Source organism: Lissotriton vulgaris, chromosome 2_1 (assembly GCF_964263255.1).
Source record: "Lissotriton vulgaris chromosome 2_1, aLisVul1.2, whole genome shotgun sequence".
Classification (NCBI taxonomy): Eukaryota; Metazoa; Chordata; class Amphibia; order Caudata; family Salamandridae; genus Lissotriton; species Lissotriton vulgaris.
In genome coordinates this window covers 177,218,227-177,232,843 of record NC_141687.1, presented here as the reverse complement: position 1 = coordinate 177,232,843, position 14,617 = coordinate 177,218,227, and positions in this window count along the sequence as shown.

The window sequence follows — 14,617 nt, the reverse complement described above, 5'->3', positions numbered from 1 at the left end:
GGGCATATTATAGCGTAGACCACGTTTTTTGTCTTGCAATTGGTAAACGTGTCATGTTTCCAATTAATGTTATTAAATGAAAACACTGACTCTTCAATTGTCTCTTCACAACAAGAGCATGATCCACACTTATGGTGTCCAATAATCGGTGGAAAACCGAGCAAACTTCTCAATGTCGGGGCTTCTTTGCTGGGTAAGGCGGCTCTGACAATGTGATTAGCCACGCTTTGTTCTTTCTTATGTGCAAACAACGGTACTGTTTCCAAGTCTTCATGCAGTCCCTTTATTAGGTGCCAGTTTGATGTGATCAATTTCTTAAGTTGATTCGATGCCGGGCAAAATGTAGACACACATACTATCCGTTTCTGCTCTTTTTTTGGCCTTTTCTCTAGAAGAGATTCACGTGGCGTCCACCACGCTCTCTTTAAAGAGTTTTTTAGTAATTTGTTTGGATAACCTCGTTGGAGGAGTCTTTCTTTTAGTTGGTTGGCATGGTAGTAGTAATCCTCCTTGCGTGAACAATTCCTTCGTACTCTAAGGAACTGGCCGAAGGGTAAATTCTGCCTTAGGCCACGTGGATGATTGCTGGAATAGAGCAATGCTTTATTCCTATCGGTCGCCTTTCGGAATAGTGTGGTTGCTAGTCCTCCATCTGATGGTTCCACTTTAACGTCCAAAAATGTGATTGATCTACTAGATGATGTGCAACTGAATTTGATCTCCCACTACATGAGATACATCGACGATGTATTTCTCATCTGGACTGGCAGCCCTGAGAGCCTTAATGAATTCGTGAATTGGTTGAATGCACGAAGTAATGATATTAAATTCAGTTGCACATCATCTAGTAGATCAATCACATTTTTGGACGTTAAAGTGGAACCATCAGATGGAGTCTAGCAACCACACTATTCCGAAAGGCGACCGATAGGAATAAAGCATTGCTCTATTCCAGCAATCATCCACGTGGCCTAAGGCAGAATTTACCCTTCGGCCAGTTCCTTAGAGTACGAAGGAATTGTTCACGCAAGGAGGATTACTACTACCATGCCAACCAACTAAAAGAAAGACTCCTCCAACGAGGTTATCCAAACAAATTACTAAAAAACTCTTTAAAGAGAGCGTGGTGGACGCCACGTGAATCTCTTCTAGAGAAAAGGCCAAAAAAAGAGCAGAAACGGATAGTATGTGTGTCTACATTTTGCCCGGCATCGAATCAACTTAAGAAATTGATCACATCAAACTGGCACCTAATAAAGGGACTGCATGAAGACTTGGAAACAGTACCGTTGTTTGCACATAAGAAAGAACAAAGCGTGGCTAATCACATTGTCAGAGCCGCCTTACCCAGCAAAGAAGCCCCGACATTGAGAAGTTTGCTCGGTTTTCCACCGATTATTGGACACCATAAGTGTGGATCATGCTCTTGTTGTGAAGAGACAATTGAAGAGTCAGTGTTTTCATTTAATAACATTAATTGGAAACATGACACGTTTACCAATTGCAAGACAAAAAACGTGGTCTACGCTATAATATGCCCATGCCCGAAGCTGTATATAGGTAAAACAACGCAAGAAATCAGACAGCGCATCACCCAACACAAATCGAGGTTACGGAGAGAAGTGGCAAATGCACCTCTGGTCAACCACTGGATTACAATGAAACATGATAAGACCAAGATCAAATGGACTGTAATCTCTAAAATCGAAAACGACCCAAGAGGTGGAAATATTGAATTGAGGCTTAACCAGAGAGAGGCAATGCTCATAATGAAATACGATGCTGCAGTAAATGGGCTTAACGAACTGTCAGAAATCTACAGACCAAGCATGTAAATTACGCCTTAAAATTATTTGGGGACTACAGGTCCCAGAATCCTCAGGTTGCGTAGCCACTCCCATACCACGTTACTCTGGGAGAAGCCACACTCAGCCTCCACAAACCGAAGAGGAAGGAGAGTGAATGAGAGCGGCACCCCCGTGACAGAAGCAAAATATTGGTAAGACCTAATAACAAGAGCCCCGTCGCCTTCCATGCGACCGCCTTTTTAAACTTAGTGTTTGCGTTAGTTTACAAAAATCGGTCCGCTAACACGCTACCGATTGCTTCTTTGCAGATGAGACATTGAACGGAAATCCCACTGAGCGCTCAGACTCCAACTGGAGCAGTAGCCGCCCCAGCGAGTAATACGGAGTTTCACTCCTTAGCGGGTAAGTGTATACTATTGACACCACCGGTGTCCCGCTAACGCTTAGCCCCACCTTCAATAAAATAAGCAAACACTCATGAGTTTCCCTCCTCTTGCAGATCGACCGTGCCGCACTGCAAAGTTATAATAGGTAAGCTTTTCACAACATGCCACCCAAACCAGTTGAATGCGCAAGTGTAAATGTAGTACACTGATGACCTCCCTTTTCCACTTGTTCCAGCCTTTTCTCTTCTCTGTCCTGCATCACGGAACACCGTGTTGGAGTTAAGACCCATAGTAGAGGTAGGCTGAGACAGGTTTGGATGTGAATCAGGTGTTGAACCCTTAGTACGCACATTCATTAGTTTTGTTCCTTTCCTTACAGTAAACGTTTGGTCCTGAAGAGAACCCTGACACCTACAGGGCTCGAAACGCGTCGACCATGTCCCAGGTCACCCTCTAAAAGTCTATCCCAAAGGAACCCCTTTGGGGAACTAAAATAACTGTATTGTTTTCCTTTATTTGCTCGAAAAATTGAAACCTGACTTGTAACAGACAAAAATCAAACTGTTCATTGGTTGATATTTAATCTCTTTGTGTGACACTGGGACCAGAGTGTATGTTTTGTATGAATGGAAGGCCACGAATGCGTTGTATGAAAGTTGTTCATTTCTTGTACATACCGAATTAATTGTGTACTTTGTGTTGTTTGTGTATATATATGTATATAAAAATTGTTGTGTTCCCTTGCATAAAATCAAAAAATGATGCAGATCTAAAAATTTAATAACAAAAGAAATAAATAACATTGCAATCCATAAAGCAGGTGTGCATGTCTTGTGTGATGCACGCCGCCAAGTTGAATAGCGTATTCTAAAGAAATCTTCCAGTACTGGCAATTGTTGTGTTTACTTTGTAATTTATTGGTTCAGCCTTGCTGTAGTTAGGAGCCAAGACCCTTTAGGTTTCCTAGCTGGTGGGCTTGCAGCACTGGTTGTGCCACCCACAGAAGCAGCTTGTAAAGTGTGTCTCAGGCCTGCCATTGCAAGGCCTGTATGCAGTATAGGACTGCCATGCTGACTTGGCAAGTGCACCCACTTGCCAGTCCCTAAACCTTCTCTTTTTTTCATATCAGACACCCCTAAGGTAAGCCAAGGGCAGGGTGCATTATACGTATAAGGTAGGACACGCCCTGGTGTGTGTGGCATGTCCTAATAGTGAATTACAGCCATTTTTGTTTTTCACTATTGCAAGGGTACCTGTTCGCCATAGGCCAGAATGGGCAGTTGGATTATTACATTTTATAATCCTAACTGACTCAGGGAACATGGTAGAAATTCGAATTTAGTATGCCTGAACAGAGAATGATAAAATACATCTTTTAGTAAAGTTGGTTTTAACATTCTGTGTTTGAAAATACCACTTTTAGAAAGTAGGTATTTTCTAGTCTAACTATCCAAAGCCTGCCTCTGCTAGGTTGTGTATTCCTTGTCTGGAGTTTGAGTGACAGGGCTGGGGGATTCCAACAGACAGAACAAGTCAGCCCAGTGGTGAATAGGGAGATCTGCATCTTGTTGGGAGGGAGGAGTTGCACCTGGGACCTGAATAGGGCTGGTCCTTACCTCCACAATGCTGGCTTCACCTCCTGGGGTGCGGCTGATGTCTCTGCCCTGCACTGTGAAAGAAGAGAAGGGATCATGTCAACAAAGTGCTCCAGGGCTGTGCTTTCCCTCCACAATGCTGGCTCCACCTCCTGTGAGGTGTCTGATGTTTCTGCCCTGCACTGTGAAAGGAAAGAAGGAGTCCTGTAAACAAAGTGCTCAAGAACTGGTTTGGACTGGGCAAAGGCCCCTCTGCCTTCAGAGAACAAAGAGAAAAGTAGTATCAATATTGGGACTCAGACCCAAGAACTTTAGATCACTTCTGGGAACAAGAAACCTTTTGCCAAGGAGAAGAACCAAGGAAGCTGCAGGAGTTTTGGACTGCCCCTCTGCCAGTGTGCTGTTTGCTGGGTTGGCCTGCAGTGGTTTCTTTATTGCCAAGGGAAAGAAGAAGGAACTTTTTAAGGACTTTCATCATCTACAGAATATTCTCCAAGGGCTTGAATTTGTGCTTGCCTCCTACTGAAGTCTCAGGGACAAAAGACTTAAAGACTTCATCTCCAGCTTCCCCCTGAATTTCCTTGCTGGGAATTCTAACTGCAGAAGCCTGCGTGTCGCTGGGAGCTGGAAGCGCGACGCAACGAGAAGCGTGCCACCGGCGCAGCTGAAATCGTCGCACCGCCAGAGAAGCGTGCCGCCGCCACATCTCCCAGAAAAGCGTGTCTTCGTCAAAGCTGCCTGCTGTCGCATTACCGGAGAAGTGGGACGCCATTGAGAGTCGCCTTCGCATCGTCGAAGGAGGGAGACGCATGGCCTGTCACGCCTCCAAAGTACAGAGTAGGCGCAAGGCTGCCAGGGCATCTACGCATCGTCATCGCATCGTGGCATCCAGGGCGCTATCTTCTTGCATCGCAACCGGACCGCAAGCCGAGAATCTACGCATCAACCCCCGCACCGCTAAGGATCACGATGCAACCCCTACTGTGCGCAAGCATTGAGGCGTGACGCATCATCTCCCCCAGATCACGGAACCTACGCATCTCCCCTTTTGCAACCCTTTTGTTCATTTTGCGTTACGCATCCAAGTACTTAGTTGAGAACTTTGTTACATTTATCATCAACTTGAACTAAGTAACTTTTACCATATTTAAGTCAATCTTAAGTATAGTACTGTGGATTTTTGTCGTTTGGGGTTTTATGTTACGTCTATATAAAGAATACTTATTTTTATAAAACCTGTGTTGTGTCCATCTGTAGTGTTTTCACTGTATTACTTTGTATATTCACAAATGCTTAACACACTGCCTCTGAGATATGCCTGTCTGCTCATGCCAAGCTACCAAGGGGGTGAGCAGGGGTTATCTAGGAGTGTAATACCCTTATCCTGACCCCCAGATCTAACATTGGTGGTCAGCGGTGAGGATTTGGACCTGCATTTGTGACTCATATACAGTAATTGGTGTACACTACTACTGAGTGCAGATCAAACGCGACCACATACTTTTTTTTGGTAGAATCTTTTTCCTTGGTCTGTTTTTTTTTCCTGAAACTCCCAATTCTTACTACCATGAGTAGACCAGCATCTGTTGCATCTATGGATCTTGATTTTGAGGAAGAGAGGTTGGAAACCTACACTTTGAAACAGCTCAAGTATCTCTGCAAGAAATTGAAAGTTGCTGCACCATGCATTTCGAGAAAGGATGACTACCAAAAGGCGCTGAGGGCCTGCGTAGAAGCCAGAAATGCCCCTGATCTTGTGATGGAGTCAGTTGGGAATGCAGATGGGCAACTGGGTAGGCCAGTGTTTCCAGCCAGGGGAGGGGTACTGTCCCCACCTGGCAGCAGTATCCCTTCCAAAGACCTGCTCCCCAGAGAGTTGGAAGACAGGGAGAGAAATAGGGCACACAAGCTGGAGATGGCTAAGCTTAAGATGGAGAGTGAGAGGGAAGCAGAGAATAACAGATTGTCCTTGGAAAGAGAGATAATGAGAATGGAACACGAAAGGATGTTAAGGGGGTAAGAGATCAAGGTGAAGGGCTTAGAGATCTATCCCTCTGGTGGCAGCGCACCATCTGTGCCTTCAGAAGGCAGGTTATATATCCCCAAGGATGTCATCAAAGATTTCCATAAGCATGAAGATATCGGCAGTGGTTTTCAGTCTATGAAATAGCAATGTTGGCCCACCGGGTCCCTGAGAAGGATTGGGGAGCAGTGTTGTGGGGCCGCTTTGTGATTGAGGGGAGGGATACTTTGTTAGACCTACCTAGGGAGAATAGGATATCTTATGCCCACATGAAGGAAGCACGGATGACAAGATATGGTTTGACTCCAAAACTCTATAGACAGAGGTTCAGGAATTGTAAGAAGCTGGAGGGAACCACTTGGGTAGCATATGTATCTCACGTTTGCAGAGCTATGGATGGTTGGGTGAGGGGTAGCAAAGTGGATAATTTTCAAGTGCTCTTTGATTTGATTGCCAGGGAGCACTTGTCTGCTAATTGTTTTCCAGAGCTACTCCAGTAACTTATTGATAGCAAGTTGACTAACCCTAGGAAGCTTGCTGAGGAGGCAGACCGCTGTGTCAGTACAAGGGTCCACAAGGGTCATGTGGGAGACTCCGCCAAAGGTGGGCAGGGTCCCCAGCAGAAGAGTGGGGGGACAAGGGTAATCAGAGGAAGTTCCAGAAAGGGCCCCCTAAGTAATTCTCAAGGGAACCAAGGTAAGGGTTCCCAGCCTCCCCCTGAGAAGAAGTCAGAACCCCCAACAGGTAAACCTGTTCATAGGGGGCCTGTTACCTGCTTTCAGTGTAAGCAGGTGGGACACCGATGGTATGATCCCCAGTGTCCCCAAAAGGATCATTTTGTGCCACCCCGTGTACCACCCCGTCAGATTGCCAGTATAGCCCAGGGTGGGGAGAAGGTGGGTGGGGTCCCGCAGAAATGTCCATTGTCTCATTAGGAGACTTTGAGATGGTCCCAAAAACTCAGCTGCCTGATAGCACTAAAAAGTACAGGCAGTGGGTGACCATCAATGGCCATAGAGTGGAGGCTCTTAGAGACACTGGAGCCAGTGTGACCGCTGTCAAGTGTCACTTGTTGTCTGAAGAGCAGGTGTTCCCCAATGCATTCTTCCCAGTTGTTGCCTCTGACAACACAGAGAGACATTGCAAAGTGGCTCAAGTTCCCTTTGAGTGGTGGTGGTGGGGGGTTCTCTGGAACTCTTCAAGTAGCTGTGAGGCCAGCCATGCTTGTTGATTGTCTGAGGCAATGATTTATAAAGCTCCCCTTGGGTTAAGGTGGAGAAGAAGGCTCATTTAGAGATGCTGGCTCTGCCTGAGTGGGCGTGTGTAACCAATCGGTCTATGGCAGCCAAGGGTGTTCAAGAGATCCTGGAACCTTGAAAGTATGGCCCGGAACCTGCCTTAAAGATAAGAGGTAGGGGGTCAGGAAACCAGCCCCCATTGTTCCCACGGTCCATGAGGAGGCAGACCTTGAGGGGGATGCCCTGGAACCTACAGGGGAGCAAGTTTCTGAACTGGGGAGCCTACCTGAGCTGACCCATTGGCAGCAAGAAAGGGGCAATCCAGGGAGGAATTTTGTGCAGAGCAGATTTGCCCTTCTCTGGAGGGTTTGAGGCAACAGGCCACAAACCAGGCAGCAGGTGATCAGTCTGGATCACATTTGATCTACTGGGAGAATGGTCTCCTGTTTAGCGAGCCTAAGGTTGCCGAGCCTTGGTCAACCCATGACTGGTGGTACCCCAGTGCTTCAGAGCCTTCCTACTGGGGTTGGCTCATGATGTACCTTTAGCTGGACATCTGGGGCAGAACAAGACCTTTGAAAGGTTTGTCTCCCACTTTTATTGACCCCAGATGCGGAAGAGTTCAGATACTCATTGTAGGACTTGTCAAACTTGCCAGGCAAGTGGGAAAAGTGGAAGGAAGCACAAGGCTCCTATCCAACCTTTCCCTGTAGTCAGTACCCCCTTTGAACGGGTGGACATTGACATTGTGGGGCTATTGAACCCCAAGACAGCCATGGGCAACAGGTTTATTCGGGTCTTGGTGGACCATGCTACCCGGTACCGGAAGCCATCCCGCTTAGGACAAGGACGACCCCCGTGGTGGGACGTGCACTGATGGGGATTTTCTCCTGTGTGGTGTTCCCCAGAGAGGTGGTGTCTGACCGAGGTACAAACTTAATTTCCAGTTATATGAAGTCTTTGTGGAAGGAGTGTGGTGTTACCTATAAGTACACCACTCCCTACCACCCACAAGGTAATGGGCTGGTTGAGAGATTCAACCGAACCCTTAAAGACATGATCATGGGTCTTGAGGAACCAATGAGGCGTAAGTGGGACGTCCTCTTGCCATGCCTTCTGTTTGCTTACCGTGAGGTGTCACAAAAGTCCCCAGGGTTCAGCCCTTTTGAACTGCTGTATGGACACCCGGTAAGAAGACCTTTGAGTCTGGTCAAGGAAGGCTGGGAACAATCTCTCAGGAAACCTCCCCAGGATGTATACAGTTACATGCTGGCCTTCAGGAACCAGACTCGGCGATTCAGAGATCTCGCTCAGGCGAATCTGGAAGCCAGTCAAAAAGAGATGAAGTGGTGGTACGATCAGAATGCCACTATGATTGAGCTTCAGCCTGGACAGAAAGTTTGGGTCATGGCCCCTGTACAGCCTTGTGCGCTCCAGGACAGGTGGACTGGTTCATTTAAGGTGGTGGAGCGCAAGAGTGATGTCACCTATCTGGTGAACTTGCAGTCTCCCAGGAACCCTTTGAGGGTCCTGCATGTTAACTGCCTAATGCCTCACTTAAAAAGGTCTGAAGTGGGCATGTTCCTAGCAACAGATGATGGAATGGAAGAAGAGAGAAGAGACAGAGCCTCTTCCTGACCTCCTGTCTGCAACAGAGCAAGATGGGTCAGTGGATGGTGTCAGCCTGTCTGCCACACTGCCCCTTGATCAGCAGCAAGATTGTCGCCAACTGTTGGGACAATTCTCTGATCTATTTTCCTTGATTCCTGGTGTCACAGAGAGGTGCGTCCATGATGTGGACACTGGAGACAGTCCTCCTGTGAAGCAGAGGGTTTACAGAGTGACTGACAAGGTCGGAGCTTATATCAAGGAGGAAGACTCCAAGAGGTTTGCTTTAGGGGTGATTGAATCCTCAAACAGTCCTTGGGCCAGCCCAGTACTCTTGGTCCCAAAGGCTGCAGCGCCTGGTGCCACACCCGAACTCTGGTTCTGTGTGGACTACAGAGGACTCAATTCAGTCCCCAGGACTGACGCGCAGTCCATCCCCAGAGCGGATGAGCTCATTGATCAGTTAGGGGCTGCATAGTACCTCAGCACGTTTGATTTGACGTCTGGGTACTGGCAGATCGCCTTGACTGATGGGGCCAAAGAGGTCAGCATTCTCCACACCAGATGGGCACTACCAATTCCGGGTTATGCCCTTTGGGATGAAGGATGCCCTTGCCACCCTTCAGAGGTTGGTCAACCAGATGTTGGCTGGACCGGAGGATTTCAGTGCCGCCTACCTGGATGACATTACAGTGTTCATCGCCTGTTGGGAAGAACATCTGCACCACCTCTGGGAAGTGTTGATGGCACTGCGAAAGGCAGGCCTCACGATCAAGGCAAGTAAGTGCCAGATCGGGCAGGGTTCCGTGGTGTACTTGGGTCCCCAAGTAGGGAGCAGTCAGGTGGCACCCCTACAACCCAAGATTGATTACATCCTGGCATGGGAATCCCCAAAGACTCAGACACAGGTGAGAGCCTTTTTAGGACTCGCGGGGTACTACAGGAGGTTTGCCAAGGGGTATGGCAACATTGTTGCACCCTTGACTGAGCTGACTTCCAGGAAGCAGCCCAAAAAAAGTGAACTGGACTGACACCTGTCAGAAAGCTTTTGACGCCCTGAAGACTGCCATGTGCACAGCACCAGTGCTTCAGGAACCCAACTTCTCAAAGGAATTCATTGTTCAGACAGATGCTTCAGAGCATGGTGTGGGGGCTGTTCTATCACAGATTAATGAAGAGGGCCTAAACCAACCCGTAGCCTTCATCAGTTGGAGGTTACTTCTACGGAAACAGAGGTGGAGTGCAATTGAGCCTGAGCCATTTGCTGTGGTCTGGGCACTAAAGAAGTGGAGACCATACTTGTTTGGGACTCACTTCCTGGTTCAGACCGACCACAGGCCCCCCAGATGGCTAATGCAGATGAGGGGTGAGAACCCAAAGTTGTTGAGGTGGTTCATTTCCCTACAGGGTATTGGAATGTAAGGTGGAACACCGCCCTGGTACAGAACACGCCAACGCTGATGGTCTGTCCAGATTTGTCCACCTTAGTGAAGAGAGCTCCCAAGGGGAAGGGTAGTTCTTTCATCTTTCAGCTGGAGGGGACACGTGTTAGACCTGGCATCATTGGCGTGAGTCTCCCTTCCATTTTTACTGATTTCCTCCTCTATTTTTTATATGTTTTTGCTGGTTATATGCTTTGGGCACAGTGCCATTGCCAATCAGTGCCACAGTGCAAGTGCTCCCTATGTTAAATTGATGTACTGATTAGTGACTCCATGATTTGGTTATTTGATTTACTTGTCAGACCCTAGTACAGTGCACGATGTGTGCCCAGGGTTTGTAAATCAAATGCTGCTGGTGGCTTGCAGCACTGGTTGTGCCACCCACAGAAGCAGCTTGTAAAGTGTGTCTCAGGCCTGCCATTGCAAGGCTTGTGTGCAGTCTAGGACTGTCATGTCGACTTGGCAAGTGCACCCACTTGCCATTCCCTAAACCTTTCCTTTTCTTCATATCAGACACCCCTAAGGTAGGCCCATGGGCAAGGTGCATTATAAGTATAAGGTAGGACATGCCCTGGTGTGTGGCTTGTCCTAATAGTGAATTACAGACATTTTCATTTTTCACTATTGCAAGGCTATCTGTTCACCATAGGCCAGAATGGGCAGTTAGATTATTACATTCTTATACTCCTAACTGACTCAGGGAACATGGTAGAAATTCGAATTTAGTATGCCTGAACTCAGAATGATAAAATACATATTTTAGTAAAGTTGGTTTTAACATTCTGTGTTTGAAAATACCACTTTTAGAAAGTAGGTGCTTTCTTGTCTATCTATCCAAAGCCTGCCTCTGCTAGGTTGTGTATTCCTTGTCTGGAGTTTGAGTGACAGGGCTGGGGGATTCCAAGAAACAGAATGAGTCAGCCCAGCGGTGAATGTGGAGATCTGCATCCTAATGGGAGGGAGGATTTGCACCTGGGACCTGAATAGGGCTGGGCCTTCACTCCACAATGCTTGCTCCTCCTCCTGGGGTGCAGCTGATGTCTCTGACCTGGACTGTGAGAAGAGAAGGAATCGTGTCAACAAAGTGCTCCAGGGCTGTGATTTACCTCCACAATGCTTGCTCCACCTCCTGTGGGGCGTCTGATGTTTCTACCCTGCACTATGAAAGGAAAGAAGGAGTCCTGTAAACAAAGTGCTCAAGAACTGGTTTGGACTGGGCAAAGGTCCCTCTGCCTTCAGAGAACAAAGAGAAAAGTAGTATCAATATTGGGACTCAGACCCAAGAACGTTCGATCACTTCTGGGAACAAGAAACCTTTTGCCAAGGAGAAGAACCAAGGAAGCTGCAGGAGTTTTGGATTGCCCCTCTGCCAGTGTGCTGTTTGCTGGGTTGGCCTGCAGTGGTTTCTTTATTGCCAAGGGAAAGGAGAAGGAACTTTTAAGGACTTTCATCATCTACAGAATATTCTCCAAGGGCTTGAATTTATGCTTGCCTCCAGCTGAAGTCTCAGGGACAAAAGACTTCATCCCCAGCTCCCCCCTGAATTTCCTTGCTGTGAATTCTAACTGCAGAAGCCTGCGTGTCGCTGGGAGCTGGAAGAGCGACGCAACGAGAAGCGTGATGCCGCCACAGGTGAAATCGTCGCACCGCCGGAGAAGCGTGCCGCCGCATCTCCCAGAAAGCGTGTCTTTGTCAAAGCTGCTTGCGGTCGCATTATTGGAAAAGCGTGACGCCATTGAGAGAGTCGCAATCGCATCGCCGGAGGAGCGTGTCGCAGGGCCGGTAACAGCTCCAAAGTACAGAGTTGTCGCAAGGCTGCCAGGGCATCTCCGCATCGTCATTGCATCGTCGCATCAAGGGCGCCATCTTCTCGCATCGCATCAGGATTATCGCATTGCATCGCATCGAGGCACCATCTTGCGCATCGCAACCGGACCGCAAGCCGAGAATCTACGCATCAACCCCACACCCGTAAGGATCACAACGCATCCCCTACTCTGCGCAAGCATTGCAGCGCGACGCATCCTCTCCCCCGGATCACGGAACCAACGCATCTCCCCTTTTGCGAGCCTTTTGTTCATGTTGCGTTACGCATCCAGGTACTTTGTTGAGAACTTTGTCGCATTTATCACACACCAAAAACAATAAAAAATCAAAGAAACAGAATAAGTTATGAGCAGCGAAAACAAATCATTACTGATAATGGGCTAAAATCATTGGTAAATAGGAGAAATGCTCACCAGAGAGCAGAAATCAAGGATATACAAACGGACATAAAACATTGTTGGCCACAAATGGATAAATATGAACTATTTAAAAATCACTTAGAAAAATGAGCACATTAATTTCACTCATAAAACTTGCAGTTTAAAAGTTAAACTACACTAACCACAATACACTTTGAAATTAAAACAGGAAGTAACTGTGTGCAATTAGAAATAAAAGATGTCTATTTTCTATGGTGCACTATCCCGTGAACAAGCCTTGTGGTGCACTATCCCTGTGAAGGTTAAACGCGTTGGGCAAAACATCTAAAATAAAACCGCCTTGACTTCTGCACACAAGAGAGTGCGTTTCTCTTATTTTTCGCCGCGAGGCAAAAAAAAATGTTTTCATTACTACCAGTGTGGCTCTGCCACAAAAAACGCACCGCCCATCAAAGAGCGCCGACGTGGAACAAGTGGGCTACATGGTGGAAAAAAAATATATATATATATATATATTATATATATATATATATATATATATATATATATATATATATATATATATATATATATATATTTTTTTTTTTTTTTGCAACACATTGTCCGTCCAGAAGGCTCATTCAATTTAGGGTCTTAAAATGAGATATAATTATGTATTTATACAGTTATTATAAATCTATTTACCAGCTGCATGAATGGGTATTTAGACACAGTTTCAATTTAAAACGTGTATTATTATTTACCTTTGTATGCAATTGCAAAATCTTGTTGTTTTGGGATTTATCCTGAAAGCTAAATGTGCAGAATCTATGATGTAAAAACTACAAGTGGTAGTATTTCTTCACTTTTTTAGTCACGTGATAGGTGATGTCACTAAGAGTGGGTGTATACACATTTCAGCAAATATATAAAAAAGCATTTCGTTTGTTGTGATGTTACAGTGTGAACAAGGGCGAGTTAGCCTGAAACTCGTAGCTGTTCTCTGTGTGGTTGCAACTAATAAACCATCTTTGCTGATTCCTGTGGTCCGTCTCCCTCGCTTGCCGGCGTGTGCTGCTGCTTGAAAACGCTGCGAAATCCGAGGAGGAGCTTGTATTTTATATATATATATATATATATATATATATATATTATATATATATATATATATATATATAAATCAAAAACCAAGGTTGCCCCAAAGAAGCCATCACTCATGAAGGGGTACACGCACAAATGCCTCAGGTGGTAGCAGGCACAGCGTTCCTCACCTGCTCCTCAATAAGCAGCCAAACGCGTTTCGGGTCTCACTGTACCCTTGATCACTGGCGAGATACTTGATGAATGTGCTAGGACCAGGAAAAACTGTTTTTAGGACGTGGTTTTATTAATTACATAAGCCCCGCCCCAGTGGGCGTCACTGTGGCATCATGGTTAACGTAGTCCATATCATTTCCGCCATGCTTGTGAGTCCCGTTTAAACCCATGTGGGTGTTTTGTACAGTCCATAAAAATACTCCGTGCACATCATGGTTAACGCAGTCCATATTATATATATATATATATATATATATATATATATATATATATATATATATATATATATATATATATATATATATATATATGTTCAGCCTATTTTATGGGCAGGCGGAAACAACCAAAGTGTACACTGTTGTTAAAGGAAAAACTATATTCAGTTGTCCCCATCAAGAATAAGGCATTGGATTACATCCAAGAGCAGTTCCTCCAGAATACGTAGTTGATTAGCAATAGGAGATGAATGATTGTGTGATAATTTAAGAAGGAAAAAGTTTGCATATTGTTCAAAGGTAAACTTGGAAAATCTGAAGGATTTAAAAATAAAATCATCTTATATAAGAAGCAATTCCTTGGTCAAATAATGGGGAGTTTATACTTAACAAACAGGGAGAGAATAAATAAAGCTTTGGCGCAATTATTTAAGATGGACATTATTGAACCAAGAACTCAGGCTGATTATCACCTACGGTTTTCCCCCTAAAGTGAACTGGGGAGTTATGATTAAGTATTGACTTACCGTGACCAAGAAACACTATTTGGATAGATAGTTTGCCCTACTTCCCATAACATTCATTTTTAGTATCCGGAGCAATGGTGTTTTCACCATCTGACCTTGCTAAAGTGTGCTATCATAAATTGTTAAAGGAAGAATCATACCATCTCACAGCACTTGTTGCACTGGAAGGGTCTTTATATGATACAATAATGGTGTTTGCTTTGTTAGTGTGGAAGCAGTATTCCAGAGAATTATGAGGAGTGATTTGAAAGAGTTGGAAAGTGCCAAAGCCT